Source organism: Uranotaenia lowii, chromosome 3 (assembly GCF_029784155.1).
Source record: "Uranotaenia lowii strain MFRU-FL chromosome 3, ASM2978415v1, whole genome shotgun sequence".
In the NCBI taxonomy this organism is placed as follows: Eukaryota; Metazoa; Arthropoda; class Insecta; order Diptera; family Culicidae; genus Uranotaenia; species Uranotaenia lowii.
In genome coordinates, this window is record NC_073693.1 from 51,677,839 (window position 1) to 51,688,406 (window position 10,568).

At 33.9% G+C, this 10,568-nt stretch overlaps 1 long non-coding RNA gene across 1 annotated transcript; it reads left to right on the forward strand.

Moving 5' to 3' along the window:
* The first annotated feature begins 8,855 nt into the window (after positions 1-8,855).
* On the forward strand, positions 8,856-9,893 carry LOC129750945 (uncharacterized). Its single transcript, XR_008738537.1, has 3 exons — positions 8,856-9,159; positions 9,219-9,557; positions 9,622-9,893. It is a non-coding gene; the product is annotated as an uncharacterized LOC129750945 (long non-coding RNA).
* The last annotated feature ends 675 nt before the right edge of the window (positions 9,894-10,568 follow it).

The following is a 10,568-nucleotide window of genomic DNA, read 5'->3' on the forward strand; positions in this document are numbered from 1 at the left end:
ACCCGCTAATTTCATCGATGGGGAACCTAAAGTGCATAACAAAAATATGCTCATACGCTTATGATCTTAGTTTTGTCATGATCTTTCACGTGGAAAAGGAATTTTTGATGAAACATCAATAAGTCACGCAAACGCAACCAATATGCAAATCATAGCTTGTGGGGAATCGTGGGCCACACATCTTGAATCACTTATAATTTTATGTTTTTATACACATTCAGAACTTAAAATACGTTTTTCCTATCTGTTAAGTTTTCTTATGCCAAATGAAGAGTTATGAAAAATATTTTGTCCATACTATATAAGAAATTTTGCCAAAGCGTTCGCGAGCCAGGTTTTCGAATCTTTGCGATCATACGCAGCGCTATTTTTTATTTCATCATCTGAAATTGCTTTAAAATTACGGAGTGAATTAGGAAATCACAGTTTTTAGTCAACTCATAAACTTTGCATGATATTTAGTCAATTTGGATTTGGTGGCCCACGATTCCCCACCATTTTTCAAAATCCAAAAAATATTGTTTTTTTTTTTTTTCAAACAGTACGAATTTGGGGAAATAACTTATTAAAAATTTTAAAAAAATACCTTATGATACCTCGAAAATGTAGAAAATCACACCATTTTTTATTTTCATTTTATCTTTTATAATAAAGAAGTTATGGAACAACGAAAAAAGTGGCCCATGATTCCCCACTCTCCCGTACTTATTATCATATTTTTCGTCTTTGTTGTTGTGTAGAACTCAACACTCTTTGAAATGAACATTATAATTCAAATATGAAAGCAAAATAATACATAATAATAATTTTGTTTTACCTTGATAATTTTGATTGTTGCAGGTGCAATATATTTCAATATAATATATTTTAAAAATCTTAGCTTGACTTTGTTTCAGATACATTATAGAGAATTAAGGTGGAATAATTAACATGTTTCAAAGAAGGATCTTGAATCAACAATCAATATTTGTTAATGGCATCAATTCAAAATTTACAAGAATTAGATTTTGTAAAAAGTGACATTTAAATTTGTAAAATTTTAATTAATATTTAAGATTTAATGTAGATAGTAAAGAAAAAAAACCATGTTTGCGCATCATCAACAGTATTGTTGATATCACTTATCACGCGTGACTTTATGATAGAATAGAAATGATAAAAAACGCTCTGTTGTGTTGTGAGCCTACTTGGTTGAATGATTCAACTGTATCAAAGCAATCGACAGATTCCTTTTAATTCAACCACGGTAAATGAAAAGTTCATATACCGGTATTTCGATAGAAACTTACTACCTTCTTCAGTGAGCGTTTTCCGTCTACCTAGCCTATTCTGGGTGTTTTTTGGTAGCACTACATTATTTTCTACCCGGTTTTGGGCATTTTCAGGTAAAATTATTGTATTTCTTTTTACCTAAGAATTTGAACAACCAAGTGTGCCCTGGTCCAGTGTCTCCGTTTAAGAGATGAACTGCCGATTGTTTTTATGATTAATTTTATCAAAGCCTTAGTTGAGACAAATATTTCACTCCTAGAATGTAACACGATTGGACTTAATACAAAAAAGTTATTGCGGTTCAAAGATCGTAATTCGACCGAAATTTCTAATAAAAATAACAATGCGTAAAAAGTACTCATTGCGTGTTAGACAAAATTTGCGGCCTTTAAATCCTAAAATCCTATTCACGTTTGAGACTCAAGCAACCCTTCCCCATGATCAGATTTTTTCGAAATTTGGGATGGGACCTTCTGGTAAGCTAATAGTTTATTTTTCATGGAGCGTTTGAGATTTACCATATTTATTTCATCCTATACTACTTATGATTAGTATACTGCGGTTCGTTAAATTATTATTTAAAAAAAATGTAAAAAATACTGTTATGGTACAGCAAGGCCGTGCGAATGGGGGGGGTTTAGGGGTTTAACCCCCCCCCCCTCCCCATGAAGATTTTTTCCAAGTAAAATTTTCGAAGACGTAAATAGAATCACTTCATCTTAAAAGGTGTTAACAAAAAGTCAGAAATCTTTCTCGCCTCCGGTGGAAATAAGTCTTGAATCACTCTAGGCTTGAGACATTTTATTTTACGACATTACATACATATATGCCGTTCACGAATTGAAACTAGTTTTCAAGAGTAAATTTCGATTTGCATTTCAATCAACATTTAGCATGGAAATTCTAAACTTGACATACAAAAACCCTACCTCATCTTTACAATGGGTTTTTATTCCAGAAGTGTAACCAAACAAATTCATAATTTGAAACATTTTAACTTCAAAATTAATTCACCGAATACTAATTTTATGCATCAACAAGTTGGGAGCCATGTATCATGACTCAGGATGGTCATCAGAATAAGCAAATTAAAATCTACAACCTAGTATTCTCTACTTTTTTACTTAAAATTTTGATTTACAAAAAAATGTGCTGATATGAAATATACTTCAACAACTCAATTTCAGTCTCAATTTTATTTTGTGTTTTTTGATCTTCTTAGTGCTCAACATCACATTCAAAAACAATTAAAAAATTACACAAGGCCCCGAAATAAACATCCTTCGAGGTGCAAAGAATTTAAAAGCTTATTTTCGACCAATTCAGGTGCCCAGGATCTAATGATGCAGTTTTACTATCAGCTTTTGTTTTTTGAATAACTTTTGCAAGTATTTAAAAATCATTTTTAAAATTTCTGCATTTTGACAAAACTTCAAAACAAAAACACGAGATCTAGAAATCAAGGTTTAAATCAATTTTCAACTTTCGTCAAGACTTCAGGTAATTTTGAATTCTGCGATAAAGTAATATAGGTTTTCAATTTGTGTACCTTTCCTCATTTTTATTGAAGTTTTAAGCCAAATTGAATTTTAAATATTTTTAAAGCAAAATTATAATAAACTGTAGGATTTAACTTTCCTGTAAATAACTTTGTAGAATTTAACTTTTTTAGATTATGTATCATCATCTTTGAAACATTATCCCATGCTTCCGAAAATCAATCATTTTCACTGAGCCATGCTTGACTACATTCAGAGCCAAAAAATCAAAGCAGTCAAATTTTCCTTCTTCAACCAAATCATACAAACAATCATGCATGACAACGACGCTTCTGTATTTGAAACACTTTTGCGATACATGATGAGGTAAAAAAGGACGCAGACTATCAGCAACGAACGTCTCGATGCTGATTTCCTTCCCCTAGCGACTTTCAACCTTTAGGATCATAACTGATATGTATCAGTTCTGAGCGATCTATGTAGGCAATCAGATGATTTTTTATTTTTCGTTTTGCCTAGAAGGACAAAATCATGACTAGGTAACCGCAATGAACTGTCCAGCATGTGCTACAGCTTTTTTGAACATGTGGTCCTGGTATTTATTCAGATTTTTCCTTTTGAAACATTCATGATCGTCTATCAATAACGAGCATTATCAACAATGATGCGAGGATAGACGTTCGGGAATGATTGAGGGAGCGACGTTCAAAATGTATCAACAAGTATGTCGATCACCGTCGATTAGCCACGTGACGAATAGCAACGGTAGCCTCCGGTGGGGCATGGTATATCTTCTTGTATCAAGTCAGTGTTGATTTTCGACATATATTCAATGGGTACTTTTACCACGTGCGTATCACAGCACTCGGAGGTAGCATCATTCTAGCTAGAAACCATTCCTGATTGCTTTTCTTGAGCGATTTTTCGACCACTGCATTATCCCTTAATTCAATTAAATGGGTATAGTAAACAAATTCAGAATCAGTTTTTTTTTTCTGTAGCTGTAGATGTGTTACTTCCTCAGTTATCAATGATTGATTTCGCTTAAAACTGATGCATTTTAAAGCTTATAAACTCCATATCACCAAAACACAAAGTGATAGAAAAAATTTGAAAAAAGATTCGAGTTCAGGACGCATAAATCTACCAAATCAATCATTCAATCATAGGCATCAAAATGCTGTTCCTTGAAGTTGTCAATTTAATTCTTTTTAAAATGATTGGACGAGTTTTATAAAAAAAAATCCTTCTAAAATTTTAAAAAATTAATCTTTTTTTTCATATTTTGATTTAATTTTTAAATGAATTTAACGAATTCTAAAGAAAAATTATTTAAATTTTACGAAATATTTTTCATAAGTTTCTTGTTTGAATTACTAAATGAATTCTTTGGCTTTGATCCAAATTAAATATTTTCTTCTTTTCATCTTCAATTCAATTATCTACTATTGAAGTTCAAAATGTTTTTTTTCCTAATCAAGAATTCACAATGCTAATCGGGATAATTTTTTCCCAAATTCAAGATACCTACTACATATTTATAAGTAAGAAAATAGTTCAGAAATAAATTTACCTATTTCTTTTGTATTTTTGGAATTGTTATTATTTTCGGCTGAATTTGAATTTCGAAAACCCCCTCCCATGGACGAGTCCTTCGCACGGGCCTGTGGTAAAGTATCCATAGCTTTTTCGATTTTGATAAATAACCACTTGAAATCTTTGTTTGAGGCCGATAGAAAATCAGATTTTTTAAATTTTACCATCGAGTCTAAAACTTTCGCTGAAACAAAATTTCCTCTTAAAAAAACGTTTTTTATATTATTTTTTCTATCATAACGTCAATGATATCAACAATACATTTGATGCACAAAAATGGTGTTCACTTGATCGATAGCAAATTTGTTAACCTTTAATATGCATGACGCATTTTTAATATTGATATATCTATCTTAACAAAGGCTAAATTTCATTTTTTGAATAAAATAATAATACATTATTCAGAAAATAAGATGGGTCCATGCATTTTGCATCACAATGATTTTCTTAAAAAGTTTTTTTTATCCAAATGTCAAACTTTTTTTTGAAAATCAGAGACCCTAATGAGAAACATTTTTCTCGAGATCTGATTTTGAAAACATGGATCCTGAATTTCAAAAAGAAATTTGAGATCATAATGGCAAAAAATCTTAAGAAGACTAAAACATTGTTTGTCTTTTTGTAATTCTGATTTCAGATTTGAATATGGAAATCTGAATCAAGGATAAGATTTGGGGAATTCCTCGTGTGTTGGGTTCACAATATTGTCCTGGAACTTCAGATCTCATGCATGTAGCTTTTCTTAATTATATTTGCAAAAGGAAATCTCAATTTAAAGATGTTTCTATGGAAAGTTTTTTTGATACTGCATCTGAGCCTGGGTCTCATTGCATATTGGAATTTAAAACTGAAGTTTTGTATCATCAAACGGGATGCATCAGAGGGTTTAAAAATCTTATGTTCAGATATATTTTTTATTATTTTATTAATTCATAACGAAAGAAGTTTTCGACAAACCTGATCCAGCTATCAATCTTCGATATTGAAATCTTACGAAAGTTATTAATCAAGGTTAAAATTTAAAAAATGTGTTTTCGAGATTGTGATATTAAACGCAAAAATACAGGAACAAGGAATGGATGGATGGATGAAGCATGGAGTTCCCTGCAAAACGTTTCTTATGATTATGTTGGGTTAGGTTATGATATTCTTGGTTATTTTCAAAATTCAAAATATGAATTAAAGAAAAATTGTACAAAATTATGAACAACCAATTCAAGGGATTTGGCATTATTTAGTCATTTGCCACTTGACTCGCTTCATTTTATAACATAAAACGTACTCACCAATGAAATAATCATTCGTCTGGTTTTCGGGATTCGTTACAGCAAGTCGATATTTTCCATCCCGGGCCAATTGAGGGCGATTCTTGGAAAATAATTATCCAATCTTACAAAGCTGATAAGTGGCACCTCTACACACAAAACTTTCGAGGCCGGAATTTAGCAAAATCTTGCTCAAATTTAACCAGCTAGAAACTTAGCAATCAATTTAGCAATATTTTTTAACTATATTTTTAGCAAACGGGAAAAAAAAATGGCCGCCGCAATTTTTACTAAAAATTTTAGCAAAAACCGGAGAAAAAGATTGCCCGGATCTGAAATTTCAAAATTTATAGTTTTTTTTTCTCTGGACAATCAGTGAGAATGATTGCTTATGAAATAGAATACACAAATTTTCCTTTACTTTCAATTTATTTCACACATTTTTTTGAATTTCATTTCACACTTTTCGTACAACGGAAGTTTTGATCCTGAGAACGCATGTTCCGGCGAGCGAAATGCCAAGCCATCTTCATCAACGAATGCGCCGGAGTGTGCCGGCTAGCAGCTCGTTCAAATTTCAGTTGTGGTTCTTTTCTTTTCCGGTCTGTTGCGGGTTTCTTGTTTTAGTTGTAACCTGGTAGAAAGAAAAACAAATAAACAATTTTGAATTTAAAAATTGATAAATCTGTACAATTCATAATCGGCCCTCACCTGTACGCATCCGGTGTAGATTTGGCTAGTATTTTGTTTTTAACTTAGTCACCGCTCTAGAACGACTAACATCGAACTTTCGGAAGCGCGCGCAATCGTGTCAGTTAGTTATTTTTCCTCCAACCGGCGCGACGGCTGCTGACTGTGCACAAAGCGGCTATAAAAACTTCATTTTACTAAAATCAAGTAAAATGCACTATTTTATTGCTCAAATCAAGTAAATTTAGCTTTCTGCTAACTCAACAGTAAAAAAATATTTTTGCTAACGGAAAGTAACAGCGAAATTTTGCTAAGTGGAGCCCCGAAAGTTTTGTGTATATGCTTCTGAAACACCGTAATCTTCATAATACTTCAAAACTTTCGTACTGGTCTTCATTTTTTTATTTTTTTCGGAGCTTCTGTCTACAACTTTCTTTTTCAACCGCAGCCTACTCGAGAATAGAAATCACGCTTTTCTGTTCAAGTCGAAAATATTATACAACTGTAAGCGCTGATGTGGTCTAATGGATAGGCTGGCGCGAGTCTAGTAACCCAGGCGTACTTGGTTCGATTCCAGGTATCGGCAAGAAAAACTTTTGGGTTCGAATCCCATAAGTTGCCGAGAGGTTAGATGTGTTTCATTGTATAAATAACTAACTGTACTAAATATTTCAGAGGAAATGCATCTGGGGTTAATCTGAAGAGACTATTGCAAGCGGAGTGGATTGCCAATCATTGTAAGTCTCTGAAGGTTGGATGCCTTCCCTCGACGAACCATCGGCCGTGGAAGCCTGAGAAGCAATTCGAAGGCCAAGCCACACAGACATAGGCTGGACCTTGCTACCTATGGGGGAACCATACATACATACGTTATACCACCTCGTGTAAATTTTGATTCAACTGATAGAGTTTTTCAAAAATTTAACACATGTTGGCTTTGTTTTTCAAAAATTATCATAAAAATTGCTATACAAAGAGACAAATTTCGACGACGAGGACGATTGAACACCGTTCAAGAAGACGAAAATATTGTGAAGAATGTTTTGAAACTCAATAAGCCTGAAACAAATATCAATTTCTTCTTTTGTCACACCGCTTCGAAATTTCTAAAAAACCTGAAGGAGCAGTACATAAAGTTTGAAGTATTTTAATATTTGAAAGATTACAAGACCAAAAATCAAATTCTGGAAAATGGGAGATATTTCACCCTTTGTATTCTTGATATAATTAAATTTTTCGATAACAAAATTACTTGATTTAGAGGTTTTGATGATGTAGTGATGCAATGATATAGTATGCAATTCGGTTGCATACAAGCTTTCGTGCAATTTATTCCAATTCATTTTTTTCGCATTATTTTTACTATCCTCCCTCGTGATGCTCCAATAAACTGAGTCGATTTGGGGTCATTTTTTAATTTTTCAAACCCTAGGGTTTTAAATGATTCGTCTTGGTCCAAAACTCATCCATGATTTTTGTAGAATTTTCAAGTAACGTTTACATGAGTAAATTTGAACTTTTAGGTTTGTATGGAAAAATTGAATATTTTGTACAGAAAAATCAACATCATTTTTGTTTCTTCTGTGGAACCGAGCCAGTTGACAGTTGTTGTGCCAATTTATAAAATTCCTAAATTAAATTTACGCTGAACAACTTTGTTGAAGACCGCAACTTCATATCTTATTAGGCAAAAAAGTTATTAGCTGTTCAACAGAGATATGTCTTTTCGCATTGATAAACAATAATTTTCAATGTTGATAGAATCACGAATAACAGAAACAGAAATTGGCTGCAGCATTTTTGCAGCATTTTTTTACTATTAGACAAAAACATGAGCACTTTCCGAAAAGAGTTCTTAACGTTCAAGTTAAAAAATTATGCTGGAACTAAACAAAATCAACAAAACTATTGTTTTATGTATAAGGCATGCTCAGTTTGAAGAAATTTGCAAACCTGTTCAACTAAAAATTTTCCTAAACTCTAAAAAAAGCTCCTATAATGATAATTTTCAAAACACATAATTTATTACTCACTTACTGGTCGGTGATTTAATCAGACCAATATTACATTGGAGCGTTTTTTTTCCTCTGTTTTCCAGCCCTGGATTTTAACTAGTGAACCTGCATGTAAGAGAAGTGACGTCTGATCCCTCTTAAAATAAAATGGATTTTTAGTACGTTAACGCAAGATTTCCACAAAATATGCAATACCGGTTTTAGTAATGTACTTGTTGGTGAACTTCTTGAAAAAATTTATGATACATAAAAATCATTTAACGAGATTCACTTTTGTTGAGACTTACGGTTTTCAGCTGAGGAAATCTGCCGACCCATCGGCGAAACCAAAACAGTTTGTTTTGGTTCCGCATGCTTTGAGTCAATTCGCGATTGAAACAATAGCGGTGATCATTGATGATGACAGCTGATGATGGTAAACACGGTACAAACACGCAAAATATTAAAAACTTACCGAGTAAGTTATTTCTACGCACCCGAAAGTTTATTGGGATTTTCTTTTGTTTGCATAGTTTTCGTTCCTTATTTTGTATGCAACTCAAAAGTTTTTTCCATTAAACTTTCAAGTGAGTACTTTTGCAGATGCCATTTTGTTTTAGACCTTTAGACGCGTTGAAGTTGCGATTTGCACCGATTTGGAAATTTAATCCGTGAGCGCATTCCGGAAGGTCAAATTGGCGTTAGAATGTGGATTTTCTCTTTAAGCGAGATCCAGCAAGTCAGCCATAGTCGACTCTGTTACCCCTGGCTCGCCCGGAAGAGGATTTTCTTCAACTCGCATGATCTATTTTGGAACACCTTTCCTCCTGAGGAAAACATCAAGTGAGTAGTATAGTAATTGATGATTTAAGGGACTATTAAAGTTAAATCTTACCCAGCAGGACAATGTTGCCTAGTTCCGTGCCCTTCGACTGGTGGCCGAGGCATCGGTGGAAACTGAAGGCGACTAAGCCAGTCACATTTGGGTCAATTCCAGCATCCGGGAGATGCTGAATCAGCAGCTGCACCAGGGTAAGGACGCGGTTAAACAATTCTTTCAAAACCATGGCCAGGAGCTGACGAAGGCCGTTGAGACGTTCTAAGATTTGCCGGACGGGTTTGAGTCGCCGCAGAAGGATTGAAGCAACTGTCTTTTGTTAGCGCCAACAGTGGACAGGGATATTTTTCTGTTGCGAATTCTAGCGACCCGACCGAATGTAGGGACAGATCTCCACATATTGGTAAGTATACTGCGGATTGGTTGGTTGATTAGTTATTGACTCGTTTTCATTATTTTCCGGACAGCTGAACAACTGGGAAAATAGCGGCCCTCGTTCCAGTCATGATAGCTGGAAGAAAGGAGCGAATGTCGATGCGAAAATTGAAACTTGGCCCAGGCTAGCCAATCACTTCTTGCTCTCGAAGGATCGCAGCGGAAGGATTCCCCTCAGAGATGGTCCTCTTTGTGACACAGAGACACAGAGCATTCCGCAGCAGCTCTGACTCCGAGAACCATCCGCAGGTTGCTTGTACTAAGCCATCATTTATAACACAGCAGATAAACTTTGTCTTCCTGCTGCGAGCATTCAAAGTCAATCGAGTTGGTTGGAAATTGTTGTTTAATTTAATTTAGGATTATAAGAATCTTCCCTCTGGTCTGGAAGCTACTTATGTATGAAAAACTGGTAAATAAAGACATAAGATTAAAATTCCTACTTTTAATTTCATTTAATTCGAAAAAAATCTCTATTTTCTACGATTGGATTCTACGCACCGACGAGAAAACAGAAAAAAACTTTCTGTTGCGTAAAGTGCACTAAACTTAACGTTGAGTTAAACACGCTTAACTTTATGTTGAGTTAAATGCATAAAACTTAACATTAAGTCCCTGCACTTTTTGTCCGAGATGCGTACAAAAAACTGGCGGTTGAGTTTATAATTTTTGCCGTGAATGTTTACAGCATCACACTATGAAGCCAAACAACTCAATTTAGGTTCGTAGTAAATTACCAATGTTGCCAGATATTCTGAGTGGTCAGCTCAGAATATCACACGAAAATGAGAAAACTAATAAGTGAGTATATCACTTCAGTGAATAATGTAAATAGCTATCGCTTATGTCATAAGTAGTTGACGAACAAACGAATAAAAATTAACTCTATTCCACCACTGAAACGTGCGTTTTCAACAACTTTAAGTCGGTTCCATTTTTAAGTTCCATTTTTTTGTATTTGTGTTTCTGATTTTTGTTT